Consider the following 17,285-nt stretch of genomic DNA (forward strand, 5'->3'; position numbering starts at 1 on the left):
CAAAAACAGGAATGTTAAATTTCCGCACCACTGATTAGTTGGGTTTCACCTATTCAGAAGGCACAATGGGCATAACTGTTTCAAGTTGCCTGTTCCTTCTCTCTAATTACTGGATGAATTACATGCTGCATTTTGTTTTGGTCTTTTTCATTTTTAAACAAAATATACAACTGTCATATCAACTCCTGTGATAACTTAATTATTTCAGTTCTCCCTTTGAGGCCTCATGTTGGCATGAGGCCTCCCTTTGAGGCCTCATGATGGTATGATGGGATAACATGGTTTTGGTAATTAAATATTCATGGTAAATAGGCCCAATGGCCTGTGATGGGTTTTTAGATGGGGTAAGATCCAAGTTACCCGGGAAAGAATTTTCTGTAGTATCTGGCTGATGAATCTTGCCCATATGCTCAGGGTTTAGCTGATCGCCATATTTGGGGTCGGGAAGGAATTTTCCTCCAGGGCAGATTGGAAGGCCCTGGAGGTTTTTCGCCTTCCTCTGTAGCATGGGGCACGGGTCACTTGCTGGAGGATTCTCTGCTCCTTGAGGTCTTCAAACTACAATTTGAGGACTTCAGTAGCACAGATATAGGTGTGAGGTCTTTTTTAGGAGTGGTGGGTGAAATTCTGTGGCCTGCATTGTGCAGGAGGTCAGACTAGATGATCATAATGGTCCCTTCTGACCTAAATATCTATGAATCTATGAATGTTTTTCTTGGCAATTGACTTTCTTTTTTCTTTTAGAAGGAAGTTTATAGATTTGAAATAATTCAGTACTCTAAAGCACTGCTGTATATGTATGCACCTTTTTTTTCTCCATGGGAAAATACAGAATTCTAAGCTCCTTGGGCAGGAGGGACTGTCTTTTTGTTCTCTATTTACAGCACCTAAAGAGTTGCGGACCTGGTCCTTGACTAGGACTCCTAGGTGCTATGGTAAAACCAATCATAAAAATGTTGTTTTGCCTCTCTGAGAACCATGTGTATCTGGTGGTGAGATTAGCTTTAGGGCGGTAAGTTTTTTGACTACCACTTTAGACTATGCTTAGCATCCTGTAAAGCTTCTAGACCGGGGTGGGCAAACTACGGCCCGGGGACCGCATCCCGCCCTCCAGATATTTTAATCTGGCCCTCGAGCTCCCACTGGGGAGCAGGGTCTGGAGCTTGCCCTGCTCTAGCTAGAGAGTGGGGTTGGGGCCTGCCCCGCTCCACGCAGCTGCTGGAAGCAATGGCATGTTCCCCCTCTGGCTCCTATATGTAGGGGCAGCCAGGGGTGCTTCGCATGCTGCCCCTGCCTCAAGCATGCCAACCGAACTGCAGCCAGTGAGAGCTACAGGGGCGGCACCTAGCCACGCCTCTGCATGGGAGCTGGAGGGGGGACATACTGCTGCTTCTGGGAGCTGCTTGAGGTAAGTACCACCCGGAGGCCTCATCCCTGACCCCCTCCTGTGCCCCAACCCCAGTCCCAGCCCTGATCCCTCTCCCGCCCTCCATTCCAGCCTGGAGAAATCTCCTGCAACCCCATATCCCCAGCCCCACCCCAGAGCCTGCACCTCGAGCTGGAGCCCTACCCCCCCCCCGCACCCTTGCCCCAGTCCGGAGCCCCCTCGTGCACCCCTAACTCCTCATTTCTGGCCCCACCCTGGAGCCCACACCCCTAGCTGGAGCCCTCACCCCAACACCCATTTTTGTGAGCATTCATAGCCCGCCATACAATTTCCATACCCAGATATGGTCCTCGGACCAAATAGTTTGCCCATTCCAGTTCTAGACGGTACAGTTCAAACTGGTGCAAAAGATTTCCACAAAGGTTACATGCTGGAAAGCTAGATCCCACATATAGTGGTTCACTTAGGTGGGGATCCAACTGGATCAGCTCCGTAATGGCACTTCATTGTAGCCAGAGATGCAGGATGTGTAGAGTATGAGTCCCGATGTGTAACCTGGTATATAGCGAGACTCTTTATCACAGATAAAAAGCTGAACCTCTGTAAAATGCAGAATGAGGCTGGGATTGGTAGTAGATACCTTTTTGCCACATTGTATACATATGTCCTAATAAAATATTTATTTGTAGGTGTATTAAAATTTTCATTTGGTCAAAGGAACAAATTGGTGAAGTGTGTACCACTTGTTTGAGGAAATTTAGAAGTTCATAATCTTAGATGAGGTATTCTGAGCACAGCAACATTATATCAACCTACATTCAAGAGTTAATGTTATCTCTGGATAATAGGAATTCCAAGTACTGTAATTGTCTTTTCCAGCTGCTATTGTTCCATTGCTTGAGGTTACATTATTCAGTTTACAACTTCTCAGTTGGTTTCTCTGGAAATGGTTTGTTATTGTAGATGACTTCAAATGAAGAAATAGAAACTGTAATGTTTCATTGGTCATCTCTCCTATTTTCACACCAGCCCCCCTCAAAAATTCCTGTTTCTGTGGTGGATGACCTTAGTGAAACATCATTCTTAGTATTCTTTAAATGTCATTTAAGCGCAGTATTAAGTAGATATTATATTGAGAGAGAATCTGACTGAAGGTGTTTTTTGCGTGTTGCTGGCTGTTTTACCTGATAAGGGACAGCTAGCAGCATTGTTATACCTACTATTGTGGGACAACAAGAAGTGAATTTTTTTACCTCTAAGTCTCCCTCCAGGAATTCAGCTTGGGAAGATGAGGGACGTAAGAAAATATGTAGTAGCTCATGTGAAGGGAATCCATGAGTCCAAGTGGATTCAATGCTATAGGTGCACTGAACCTGATCTTTTTCTAGGGCGGGGAGTGGGAAGGTGCTTTCTATCTGTTACCTGTGGCAGAAGCATCACTCCATACCTAATCTTCTCACTGCAAATGGATCAAGAAGAGGAGCAGGTGAGAGTGGGTACAACTTAGTTATCCCTGGTGATATCTACACCTATTCTGTTAGTGATGACAGCTGAGTAAAAGGCAGGGTCTAGAAACAAAATGACACCTTGTATTAATCTCGTAAATGTAAGTAATGAGGGGGAGGAGGACCCTATTCAGTTTGTGTTTCAGTAATGGCCTCATATTATGAAATACTGAAATGTATGTGTATTTGTGTAATGGTGATAGGTGAGACATAGGACCACATTTTAAGATCTTTAAATACGAACAGCCTGTTATATTAGTGTCCACAATAAATTTTTAAAAAGAGTGGGGAAGAGTAAATTAACAGAGTTTGAGATATAAGCAGCATTGTTTAAAATAGTTTTGTTTTTCATATGTTAGTGGGTATTTAAAGTAGTTTAATAGTGCATATGTTTGAAATAAATAACTAAGTTCTTTTACGATTTCTTTCCTATGGATACTACTTCCAATTAATTTACTCCAATTAGGGGGGACTAATTTAAAATAAGGGCACACATCATTATTAAAATAAACAATTTAATTCAATAGTGTAGTTTTTTTTAAAAAAGCAATGATTTCAGTAATGTTTTAAACTGTTAAAAGTAAATTCATTTTGGCTAATACTAGAGTCAAAACAACTTATTCACTAAAAAGTGTAGGCAAGGCTGTATATTGTCATAGGTGTTGTTTTGACAGAACATTCTCTTTTATGCTGACAGAGTGTAACTTCGTGTGTCATATAAACCATAGATGTTTTCGGTTTCTGCTAAAACGATCATCAGTGAAATAACTAACTGACCTTAATTGCTGTCATTAGGCTTCGGAGTGTGAACATTTCCATTGAAATGAAAGGGAGCAGTTCACGGTTTTTGAGGTTTTTCAGACTTTCTACAGACTAAGCCATTCATCATTGTATTGGTTATATTAATTTCTTGTTTCAAAGTTTATCTTCAGAACAATAAGGGTTAGACTATAACCCTTGCGGGGAGGGATAGCTCAGAGGTTTGAGCATTGGCCTGCTAAACCCAGGGTTGTGAGTTCAATCCTTGAGGGGACCATTTAGGGATCTGGGGCAAAAATTGGGGATTGGTCCTGCTTTGAGCAGGGGGTTGGACTAGATGACCTCCTGAGGTCCCTTCCAACCCTGATATTCTATGAATCTGGAACTTTCATTTAAAATGAAAGTTTATATTCTGAAGTCCATTTCTTCAGCTATTTATCCGTTTGTACAGCATTTGTGGTGGTGTATAATTTTATTTGGGGCTTCAGCCTAGGCTGCTTATTGTGCCAATATTTCTATTTGATAACATGTGCGGGCCTTGTTCAAGCAATGACTTACCTTAACAAATTACTTTTTCTTCAGATTTCATTTTTTGGAAGGGAAAGTGGATGTTACTGTACAGATTTATTATTAATTTATCAGAATACAATATGTAAGATATTTTATTAGAATTAAACTTAAAGTTCCTAAAGCAACAGTGTGCAATTGAACTTTTCTCTTACTATCTTTTTATATTCGGAACACTATCATTTGAAAAACGTACTACAACTACTTCCTTATCCCCAGGGAGAGCTATGTCTGCCATACCATCTGATGATCAACTTTGTGTTATGCATACAAGTGAAATGGGAGGAAATAAAATATCCAGACAGTGTGGTATTTCTTTGTCAACTTTGTTATCAGCAGCACTGTTTTCATAGCATTAATTCTTGCTATCAGGCTCTGTATCAGATACACTAATTATATTTGATTCCTGATCCTATTTGGCACTGCCAGTAGATACAGGAACATCTCCAAAATATTCCCAAATCCATCTTTCTAGAGAGCTAGGCACACAGAAAATTCCCCTATCCACATACACACAAAAAAACTTGTGCACTAGTTTATTGGTGATAAGAGTAGCATTAAAATTACCTGGAAGTTTCCTGCAAAACCGATATTAAAAATAACTCTGTTCTACCTTATAAATTTCACTGTCTACAAAGGAAAAAAAAATTGTTAAACTGTAAATTATAATCTTCATCACAACGTATAATATCTTCAGCATGCATTAGTTAACTTATTATGTTTGGGGCTCTAAGACTTCTCAGTTTCTATTATGTGCCTTTTTTTCAGCCAGAGGTTAAAAAAAAAAGACAAAAAGTTTGTACTTTTTCACTAAATAGACAAGAAGGGGCAAATCCTTTATCAAGCTTGAATTAAACTTACTTGGGACAGGCTATGGCCTAGTAGGATAGAGTCCTCCTTCCACAGGCTGCTTTGCAGATGCTTCTACAGCTCTATCCGGTATGTGCTTCCTTCCTTCCTCTGAGGAGTCTTGACCCGTGGATCCATTTAGTTATCATTCAGATCAGCACTGCCAAAGAATCTTTTACACTGCAGAATTTGGAACATAGCATCCATACCCCATGTTACACAAAGTTATTTGGTGGCCTAGAATTTCAAAATACCACCCACACGCTGTATAGGGGAACCCTTTGCATCTGAAGAAAGGATGGTGCTGCCCTAAAATTGTCTCAGAGATCACAAGTACAGGCTTAAAAATTGTCTTCTCTTTTGGGGTTTCCTCTACCACCCATCACAGTAATATCTAAGCACTATCCAGTTTTATTGGGTCATGTTTATAGTGATCTATGTGAGCTGTACAATTTGTTTCTTCAGTCTACTTGAATGAATATTACATAGTTAGGATGATCCATGCTAACATTAAATTGATTTTTGTTCTTTTAAATGTGTGTACATTTTAGAAAGCTTAACCATGGCAAAAGAAAAGGAATACTTGTGGCACCTTAGAGACTAACAAATTTATTTGAGCATAAGTTTTCATGAGCTACAGCTCACTTCATCAGATGCATTCATGGAAAACCATGGCAGTTGGTTAAAACTAGACTTTTATTGTAAAAAACAAAACTAAAAAACCCCCCAAAACTTGAGTTTATTTTTTTATAAATTTGTATATACACCATGCCGCCAATACAGTTGCCTTTCATGTGCCTGTCCCTCTAGTTACTTTCAGGACAATGATGGAATCTACTTTTTGTTTTAAGGGTTCAGATTTAGTGAACTACTGATATTCTCCCTTTATTTCCCATTACCCTGAAAAGCTTTCTGTCAGTTACGTATTGTCTAGAGGAAGATTCAGTGTTGCGTCATGCTTTGACCATAGGAGAACCTCCTTGAAAAAGATCCCAAGTGGACCTATACCCCATGTTGTCCTTGGGTACATAAAAGTATATTATAGTTTATTAGAGTAATAAGGCTACCCAGTACAAGTCATCTTTAACATTTTTATTGCCTTTTGGCTGTTTACAGTTTATTTAGGAACATAAAAGCGGCCATACTGGGTCAGACCAAAGTTTATCTTACCCAGTATCCTGTCTTCTGACAGTGGCCAATGCCAGATGCCCCAGAGGGAATGAACAGAACAGGTAATCATGAAGTGATCCGTTCTCTGTCGTCCAATCACAGCTTCTGGCAAACAGAGGCTACGGACACCATCCCTGCCCATCCTGGCTAATAGCCATTGATGGACCTATCCTCCATGAACTTATCTAGTTATTTTTTGAACCCTGTTATAGTCTTGGCCTTCACAACATCCTCTGGCAAAGAGCTCCACAGACTGATTGTGTGTTGTGTGAAGAAATACTTCCTTTAGTTTGTTTTAAGCCTGCTGCTTATTTCATTTGGTGACCCCTAGTTCTTGTGTTATGAGAAGGAATAAATAACACTTTCGCCACACCAGTCATGATTTTATAGACCTCTGTCATATCACCCCATCGTCATCTTTTTTCCAAGCTGAAAAGTCCCAGGCTTATTAATTTCTGCTCATATGGAAGCCGTTCCATACCCCTAATAGTTTTTGATGTCCTTTTCTGAACCTTTTCCAATTCTAGTATATTTTTTTTTTTAGATGGGGCAACCACATCTGCACATGCTATTCAAGATGTGGGTGTGCCATGGATTTGTATAGGGGTAAGATATTTTTGGTCTGACTGACTATTCCTTTCTTAATGATTCCCAACATTGTTTGCTTTTTTGACTGCCGCTGCACATTTAGTGGATGTTTTCAGAGAACTATCCACAATGACTCCAACATCTCTTTCTTGAGTGGGAACAGCTCATTTAGACCCCATCATTTTATATGTATAGTTGGGATTGTTTTCCAATGTGCATTACTTTGCATTTATCAACATTGAATTTCATCTGCCATTTTGTTGCCCCGTCACCCAGTTTTGAGAGATCCTTTTGTAGCTCTTCACAGTCTGCCTGGGACTTAGCTATCTTGAGTAGTTTTGTATCATCTGTAAATGTTGCCATTTCACTGTTTACCCCTTTTTCCAGATAATTTATGAATAAGTTGAATAGGACTGGTCCCAGTACAGACCCCTGGTGGACACCACTATTTACCCCTCTCTTTTCCGAAAACTGACCATTTATTCCTACCCTTTGTTTCCTATCTTTTAACCAGTTACCAGTCCATGAGAGGACTGTCCTTCTTATCCTATGACTGCTTACTTTGCTTAGGAGGCTTTGGTGAGGGACCTTGTCAAAGGCTTTCTGAAAATCTAAGTACACTGTATTCATTGGATCCTCCTTGTCTACATGCTTTTTGACCCCTTCAAAGAATTTCAGTGGATTTTGACTTTTTGTTACTGGAAACGAATTTATTTGTTACTCTGTGGTTCTTGGGATAATGTATTTGGAAATCTCATTGGCCTGTTAGTTTCTGGGAGTGTACTAAATGGTAGTTGAATTTTCCTAAAGTATAGTCATGCATTCCTATGACAAAAGCTTCATGACATGCAAGTACTGCTTTAGAACACCAGTTAGCTGTAAGGGTTTGACGAAGTTGTAATGAACTGATAGATATCTGTGTTTGTTCTTATGAATATTTTGTGGCGTGGTTTCCCTGTTTAATTTTTGTATTGCTGCCTACTTGAATTCAAAGGTTTAAGTCGGACTCAAGCTTGGGGCCGGCCTAGTCAGGAAACAGCCAAGGACTCAGGCCTGGCCTACACCTAAAAATTAGATCAACATAGCTACATTACTTACGGTTGTGAAAAATTTCCCGCCCCGTACGACATAGTTATGGCACCCTAACCGCTGCTGTAAACACAGCTAGCTTGACAGAAGAATTGTTCCATTGACCTAGCTGCCATCTCTCAGAGAGGTGAGTTTAACTACATCCATGGAAAAACCTCTTCCATCGATGTAGGAAATGTCCACACTATAGCGGCACAGTTGCAGTAGCTGTGAAAGTGTGGAAATACCCATTGTCTACACTATCCCTAACTCCCAACTGCTGGAGCCTTTCCCCTCCTCAGGAAAAGACTAGCAGAAGAGAGGCTCTGCCAGCTTCCCACTACCTCCCCCATCAGAGCCCTTCACAGACACATGTGGCTGCACACTACAGTGTGGGCACAGCTAGCTTTTCACTGTGGCATGTAGCTTTACATACCCTACACATCACCAAAAGTGGTGTGTGTGTACATATAGCCTTAAGTAAGACAGCTTCAGGCATCACCTTCAGAGCTGCTAAGAGAATAATGGAAGTACTACTTCCAGGCATCAGCAAAGTGAACAGGTTTTGTTTCATCAAGTTTGAGATACTAAAGATCAAAAGACTGCATAAAACATAACTGGATGTGTTCACTTGTCACGGGGGTGACCCCTGAACTAGCTAACATTTTAAAAGATGCTCAACTGTCTACAGTAGGTGCAGAATCATGTTTAAATGGTGGTTGTTTTTATTAAAACCACCTTTTCTGTAATCTAGACACAGATTGTAGGTGTAGAGGTAGAAATAGTTGGTTATTTTATCTGCAAAGACTCTCATAGATGGGATTGATCAGTAGGCAAATATGGTTTGAGATTTTGGATCAGAGAAAACAGTTCAATTTTGTTAAAATCAATACCTGTTACCTAGAAGTAATGTGGAGTTCAGGGGTGCAGGACTTTCCATGAGGATGCTGCCCCAGCAGCACCCTTCTTCTTGGCGTGCTCCATCATTACTTGTTGGTCTTAGCTTGTAGTTGTCTGAAATGGAGTTTCCACACTCGCGTTGCAGCAGAGCAACGGAAAGCTTCTCTTTCTCACCACCCTGTTATTCCTGGATAATAGTGGTAGAGGAAGGGTGTGCCAATCTCCTCTGATCTTTTGGCAGAAAAAGGAAATAGAAGGAGCTTCCTAGTTTCCCTCCTTTGACTCAACAAAATTTGCTGCTTATAGCTTTACCAAATAGAGCTAAATTTACAAAAGTTTGGTCCATTTCAGTACCACTACCACAATGTTTTCTTAGCAATAGTAAAACTAAGTTTAATCTAAATTTGTATGCTGCTGGTTAGGAATGCTGTGGGCAGCTACAGTAGGCACTCAGACAGTCCTTTGCTTGTGGAGATAGATGGTAAAGGATGATGGGAAGATGAGGCTTTCTTCTTCTCCTTCTCCCTATTACCACATGATCCTGCTCTGTGGTACTCCCAAGCAGTATCATAGTAAATTTACAAGAATTTCTTTAGTTTTGCTATTGCTTATTTCAAGTGGAGCATTTGCAGGCTTTTCTGTTAATGGGAAGATTCAAACTATAACAGTGGTGATTCTTAAGTAAAGACAAGCCCTTTAACAGCGAGATGTCACTTTTTGAGAGTTGGCTCCTACGGTCTTTCTTTTTAATGTAGAGCTATAGACAGGTAACTTACTCTTTTGGACTTCTCTAAATTCTCAATGTTTTCTTTTTTGGGGGGGGCAGCTCCAATTACCCTGCAAAATGAGAACCTTAATTATTGTAAATTAATATAACAACAAATATAAATTAAAAGTTAAGCAGAATGCAATGTTCCTACACTAAGACTATGCAAACTCAGCAGGTAAGCTAAATCTTGCAGTTAAATCTTTTGCTTTTTATCAGGGGTAACTTCTTGATGTTTTTTAGTCTTTGCTTTAGTATTAAAACTGAGACGCTCCCTGTTAGCTTTCCTTGCGTATCTGGTTAAACGTGATACTTCGCTTATCTGTGACAGCACTTCAGTTGATTCGGTTTGTTTTCTGTTTTTGTTTTGCTTCTTTGGAGATGTGAAGGCCTTTACCATTTTAAACAGAATTTCATATTTTTGATCAGTGTAAAAACTATTTCACAGGAACATCTTCAAGTAAGCTTGTTAGCTATATGCCATTATTATTCAGATTTTCTGTCTTTTGGCAGAGCACAAAGCATTGACACTAGTATGTTACTAATTTAACAAGGATTTTGTTGCATTGTCAGTATGTTCAGTAAGGACATGTCTACTCTAAGGAAAAAGGTGTGTTTTTACAATGATTTACCTCACATGTTTTAAATTTATAACATATGCCATGTCTGCACTACAAACTTACATCGACTCATGGAGATGCCATAATTAGCACATTGTGCCTTTGCATACTTGGCTCCTTGCGTTGGCGGTGCGTGTACTCACCAGGAGTGCTTGTATCAATGCAGAATGTGGTGCACCGTGCATAGCTATCTTAGTGTGCAACTCACCACCATCCAGCATACTGTCTTTTGGGAAGTTTTGGCAGTGTATAATGGAGCTGAAATGAGTAGTGCAAAGTTGACTGGAAGCATGGAGTCAACTTGCCAGTTTGTAACTGTCTCCATCCCATAATGTCACCTGTATCCCATCATTTTCAAGCCTTTTTTTTCAAGACTCCACAAATCCATATGGCCCACCTCACTGTCTGCCATCTCCGACAGAAGCATGGAGTCTGCACTATCGTCGTGAGCATTGAAAGCACAGGGAAACAAGCACTAACTGGTGGGATTGCATCATAATACAGGCTTTGGATGTCAAGCAGTGGCTGCAGAACTATTGGAAGTGTGAGGCCATGTTCCTGAATCTGTGTGCCAACTTTGCCCCAGCTCTGCAGCGTAGGGACACCAAAATCAGAGCTGCACTGTGACAGTGGAGAATCAAGTGGCAAGTGCACTGTGGAAACTTGCAATGCCAGATGGCTACTGGGAAATCATTTTGGAGTTGTAAAATCCATTGTGGGGGACATTGTCATGCAAATGTGTCGGGCCATTAATTGCTTCTTGCTACGCAGGAGTGTGACAGTCATCAATGTGCGGGACATAATGGATGAGTTTGTGGCAGTGGGGATCCCAAAGTTGTTGTGAAGAAATAGAGATCAATATCATGTTGTCTGGTCAGGGAAGGTGCATAATGTTTGCATCTTTAAGAACACAGGACTGTTTGGAAAGCTACAAGCAGGGACTTATTTCCTGATTGGTGGATTACCATTGGGAATGTTGAAGTGCCAACCCAGGGTGGATAAAAATCAATGATTTAAAAATATTTTTTTTAAATCTATTTTATTTAAATTGGATTTTTGATAAAATGCTTTTTGAGGAAAAAAACCTATCTAAAGATAGTTTTAATTAAGATACATTATAGCTCAAAGATATCTCATCATGGATTAGGGATTATAAATTCTAATTCTATAGTATGAGACAATATGTTCATGTAATGTTTAAGAAAAGTTTTGTAAATGACTTCCAATAGTTCATGGATTAGAGACCCAATCTTATTGGGTTCCACAGGCTTCTGTATAGATTATTTAGGTTAATCTTTCTATCTACCCAATGGGACTCAGTGCTCAGTCTAGAAGATACCATCAGAGATGCTTAGTTTTGCAGTTCTCAAACTGTGGATTTGTGTCCCCAGAGATAACATGCTTGTTAACAGCAAAAATGTTTTTAAATAAATAAATAATATATAGAGGTGAGAAATAGTTAAATAAAAACAATGTAAATGTTTGTCTGTCTGATGTTCTCCTCCTTATACAGCATGGCAAGAAAATCCTCCAAATATTAATGATAGTTCACCTCCCAATGACTTCATAAATATCTGCTTCAGTTACCTTTGGTAAATGAAATAACTGAACAATCATTCATTTTCTGATATAGCTGTAAAACTAATCTGAAAAGCGTTTTTTAAAATAAATCAGTTTAAAAATGTATAGTGTCTACCTTATAAAAATGAAACCTACATCTGTCTCTGTGTTTTGAAGAAGGTTATAACAACCAACAAGAATGCACTTTTATGTAGAAATCCATGATTAAATCGAGTCTTCCTGACTAGTGATTTAAATCATGATTTAAATCAAATCCACGCTGTGCCAACCTACCCCATATTCCCTGGCTTATGAAGCTGTACACGGGTCCCCTCAACAGCACCAAGGAATGTTTGACTGCTGGCTCAGCAGGTGCAGAAAGACAGTTGAATGTGCCTTTTGGTTGTTTGAAGGAATGCTGATGGTGTTTACTCAGAAGTATGGACCTCAATGAGAAAGATATCCCAATGTTTATAGCTGTCTGCTGTGTTCTGCATAATATCTGTGAAGCAAAGAGGGAAAAGTTTCTGCTGAGGTGGAGGACGGAGGTGGAGCTTCAGTCTGGTGAATTTGAACAGCCAGATAAAAGGGCTATTAAAAGAGCTTTATGTGGAGCTATACTGCTCAGGGAGGCCTTGAAAGATCATTTTATTAGTGAGCCAGAGTAACCTGTGGTGTTGTAATATGCTCTACCTGGCCCTGAGCTTTTGCAGCCTGGTATAAATTGTGTAATGAATTGTTGTAATGAATTGTTGTACATGTAGGGATATGACAGTGTCAGTCACCTATTGATTCTATTTGTGAATGATCTTATGAGTGGTGTGACACTGTGCAGTAACAAGTAATTGGTCACTTTCTGAACTGATGAGCACCAGCAAGCATATATTATAACCTGATGAAGATGAGTTATGTTCCAAATAATATAATTTTTATCCTGTAACAAAATCAGTGCAAAAAAAACCCAGGCAATTTTTAAAAGCAAATACATCAAAATCTTGAAAAAACCTATATTCTGTTCTCTGATTTATTATGAAGGGGAAAGAACATTCATGTTCATTTCAGCTACACGTACACCAACCGTGGCTTTCACAGGTCAGTGTATGCGAAGTTGTGATTGTCTTTAATGTCCCGTGGGGTGCAGTGGTAGGGGTAGTGCAGCAACCCCTGATGCCACGTGGAATGTTGTGTGGGGGGTATAGGAAGGTCCCGATGTTGAGTTCAGTTGACTGCCGGGGGGTAGAGGAGAGGCATGTGATAGTTGAATCTGTAGGTCCAGAAGAATCTTGCATCATCTGTGTTTGCTGCCTGAGAAGCCCCATTATGTCCTGATACATCTCCTTCTCCTGCTGGGACTTTCTCCTCTTCACTCTGTCCTTCACCAGACTGTCTGCAGTGTTCATCCTCCTGGCCCTGTGCTTGCTGTCCAGCCCAGCACTGGCTTGCAGGATCTCATTGAACATGTCATCCTGAGTTTTCTGCTTTCTCCTCCTTATGTGGCTCAGATGTTCTGTGGGTGCAGAGGGGGAGATCCTGAAGGCCACAATGGCAGCTGGTGCAGATAAAACACACAGAGGTATCATTGTCCATGTGCTCACTCAGGAAAGCAAAATTTAAGAGGCTAAAATCATTCCCCTTGCTCCCCTGATGTTTTAAGTGCTACATTGTCACTTCTGGTTGGGATTGCTTGTGCTCAGCGCCAGTCACAGCACCAGTAATGGTGAGTATGGCCCACTGGGGGTTGGGGAAATGAGGAGGAAATTACACGGTTGCATGATTCTAGTAGTATAGGGCAGTGGCAGTGAATACTGGCACAGTTTTCCGCAAGCAGTGGTGATTCTAGTTAATTTCTCTACTCCTGAGGGTAACAAAGGCAGAGAGAGAGCAGAACTGCTGCTAGATCCCTAATCCACCCATGTCTGTAAGCTGCTGGCCTGTGTACTGCAATGGTGCCTGCTGAAGCTATCGCAGAGTGGCATGGGAAAGTGTCTACCGTGGTGGAAGAAATAAGACAGCTGTTTCTAGAAACCTTCTGGAGAAGATTGGAAAGTACCTCTATCAAAATTTCATTGAGATCTCTGGAGGATTCACAGGATCGCCCTGTGTACATAAACTGCTCTGCATGGACCCCCCTTTCCTAACTCTAGAAGGAATGAAAAGCAGACAGTAATTCTTCCTCTGTTCATTGTACCAATACCTCTTCTTTGGACTTGTTGTTAATTCACATGTGCTAGATGTGTCCTGTACTTTTTGGGAATGCCATCCCAGTTATTTAAAATTAAACTGCACACCCGAGGTTCCTTCCCCTGCATCGGGCTCGCCCATGCTAGAGTCTAGACCAGGGCTGCATCTGGCCCTCCAGACATTTTAATCTGATCCTCAAACTCCCGCCGTGGAGCGGGGTCTGGGGCTTGCGCCGCTCTAGCCGTGGAGCGGGGTTGGCGGCTAGCCCTGCTCTGCACAGCACCCGGAAGCAGTGGCATATCCCCCGTCTGGTTCCTACACATAGGGACAGCCAGAGGGCTCTGCACACTGCCCCTGCCCCAAGCACTACTCCCGTAGCTCCCATGGGCCAGGAACCGCAGCCAATGGGAGCTCCATGGGCGGTGTCTGCGGACAGGGCAGCATGCACAGCTGCCTGGCTGCGCCGCCTCATAGGAGCTGGATGGGGGGACATGCTGCTGCTTCTGGGAGCTATTTGAGGTAAGAGCCACCCGGAGCCTGCCTGGCCCCCTTCCACGCTCCAACCCTGATCCCCCTCCTGCACTCCAAATCCCTCCGTCCCAACCCAGAGCAACCTTCTGCACCCCCAACCCCATATCCCCAGCCCCACCCCAGAGACTGCCCCCCCAGCTGGAGCCCCCTACTGCACCCTGAACTCCTCATTTCTGGCTTCACCCCAGAGTCCACACCCTCAGCCAGAGCCCTCACCCCTTCCTGCACCAACCCCCAATGTCATGAGCATTCATAGCCTGCCATACAATTTCCATACCCAGATACAGTCATCGGACCAAAAAGTTTGCCCACCCCGGTCTAGACTGTGGTGGAGTCAAAAACAGGTCCTGGCTCAATGCGTAGGTGGATCCCACGGTCACCTGTTCCCAGTACTCCTCCTCTTCCTAGTCCGCTTCCACCACCACCCCCTCACTGTTCATGGCAGGGGCCTGGGACTTGGATTCCTCAGAGGTATCCATGGTGTTATTGGCAGTGGTGGTGGGATCTCTGCCGAGTATGGCAGGCAATTCTTTGTAAAAGCAGCAGGTCTGCAGCTTGGCACCAAATTGACCACTGGCTTCCATGGCCTTCAGATATGCCTGCCGAAGCTCCTTGGCTTTCATACGGCACTGCTGCTGGTCCCTGTCATACTCCTCCTGCTTCATTCTTTGGGCAATCTGCTTGTAGATGTCAACGTTTCTATGGCTGGTTCAGAGTAGTGCCCATACAGCCTCTTCTCTTCACAGGTCCCTTGTTTGCCCCAGGTAGGAGCACCTTTGGTGCTGGCAAGTTGCACTCAACAGTGGAGAGTTGGTAGGTGTGCTTGCTAAGCTGGGGAATCAGGAAGCGAATTTCAAAAATTCGCAGGGCTTTAGGGGGAGGGGGGAGACTTCCAAGCTCCATGACTCCTGGGCACTAGAGGTCACTGGTGAACAGAGTGCTCAGTGTGGGACAGCTGCTGGAGGAAAGTTAGGTTTGACAGAATTAATGCAGCGGTTACATTTACAGTGCATCAACCAAAGTACATTGACTGTGGCTCTATGCCTCTCAGGGAGGTGGTGGTATTATTAAGGCGACAGAAGAGGGTATTTATGTCAGTGGGAGCCAAATTTAAGTGTAGACACATGCACAACGAGGTTGACCTATGCTGCCTTTTGTCGAGCTAACTGTAGAGTGCAGACCAGGCCTGCAGGACAGGTTGTTTTTTTCCCCTTGTCTAGATATGGCACTAATAGATATTTCTTACATTAAAATACTGTGGAGATTTGGAGTATTCATTTGCCAGTTATATCTGTTTTTCCAGTGCGGCTCATCTATTCCCAAACTTGAACCAAAATAACTTACTGGCTTTCATTCATAGTTTATTTTGAAATAGTATCCAAACAGCTGCTTGGATAGAAATAACAAAAGGTGTAGATAAATGCCAATTTAGTTATTTTGATTGCAGCAAGATAATTATCCCCATGAAAGGTCATGAGCTATTAAACTTATCTCATTAATAAATACTGTGTGTCAGAGAGTTTGGAGTCATTATGCTTGAATAGAAACTGAGCTTTCTTCAGTTGTCTCAATCAATTAACAAATCAGTTCCATATTAGGTGAAAATACAAGCTATTAGCAAGACCTATTGCTTTAGTTCATAGCATATAAATTATCTTGAGGTGTTGACTTCCTTTATTTGAGCCTGGAGTAACTAATGGAAGCACTTAGTTGTCAGCTACGTTAACCTTAATTGAAGTATCATTGCTTCATCTTTTAAAAAGTTGTTTCATAGTATTTCCATAGAATTTTCACTAGTTTGGCTTCCCAAAAATCTTGAAGTGGGTGGAGACTTACACATTTATGGTGTGGTTGTATGGATAAAATGAGTTACTTCATTGAACACATGTTCAAAAGCGGGGAGGGGGAGTAGGACTTCACTACTAAACATTTGTAGTGCATAATGGTACATGTCAGTTTTGAAGATCATTTTAATTTACAATAAGCTTGTTGCCTAATGTTTCTGCTGTGGCATTTGAACTATCGTTTTCATATCCTAGTGACAATCTATGAGGATGTAGGAAGTAAGACTGTCCACTTATTCATTTAAGATTAAGCTGGCTGGGATGTTGGAGAGAGGGAGAGTTTTGAAGGAACAAATGACTAGTCTCTGTTCAAGCCAGGTAGAGGGGGAAAAAACATTGTATCTGGATATGTTGCATATTTTCCTTTGTTGGTATTAGAGGTATAGCAAAGGAAAATAAATTAAAAACAAGAATAAAAATTGATCTTCTATTTGGAAGATGAAAGGGAAGGGCAAGAAGTTCAGCTTTGGTTATGGAATATACTTCCCTTTACTGGAAAGCAGCTAAGAACGTTCAGCCTTTGTTTATTTCATGGGCTAAAGTGTGACTGGCTAATATAAATCTTTGTTAAACATGAGTCCAGGTTGCTTATCATTGTGCCTTATACCCTTCTAGAACATGGAAGTTGGCACTTGAACATTACAACCTCCAAAAATCAGGGAACACTCAGAAAAAAATGCAAAGGTTAAGTAGGAAATGCAGAGTTAAGGTAATTCCTGCCACACCGCAACACTATATTTCCTTCCTCCTGTCCCTTTAGGGCAAAGAAGGCATAAACTAAAGCCAGACAATGCAGAGTGAAGGTCATGTGTCTCATCACTTCCCACAAAATTTTAGGTCTGCCCTGGGAAAGATGACATTGAGGCCCAGGAATATGACATAACCTTACCCTGCCGTAAAAAAACTTGCCATTTCTGTGTAGACCACAACTCCAAATTCTTGTTCCTATTTATACTCTTACATGGAGCAGTTTTAATCTGGGAAGAATTT

General features: G+C 41.6%; 1 protein-coding gene across 3 annotated transcripts in view; it reads left to right on the forward strand.

Annotated features, from left to right (window-relative positions):
* WAC (WW domain containing adaptor with coiled-coil) overlaps positions 1–17,285 on the forward strand; it is a 115,722-nt gene that overhangs the window by 32,304 nt on the left and 66,133 nt on the right. The gene's annotated exons all lie outside the window — the stretch shown is intronic.

This window comes from Lepidochelys kempii, chromosome 2 (assembly GCF_965140265.1).
Source record: "Lepidochelys kempii isolate rLepKem1 chromosome 2, rLepKem1.hap2, whole genome shotgun sequence".
In the NCBI taxonomy this organism is placed as follows: Eukaryota; Metazoa; Chordata; order Testudines; family Cheloniidae; genus Lepidochelys; species Lepidochelys kempii.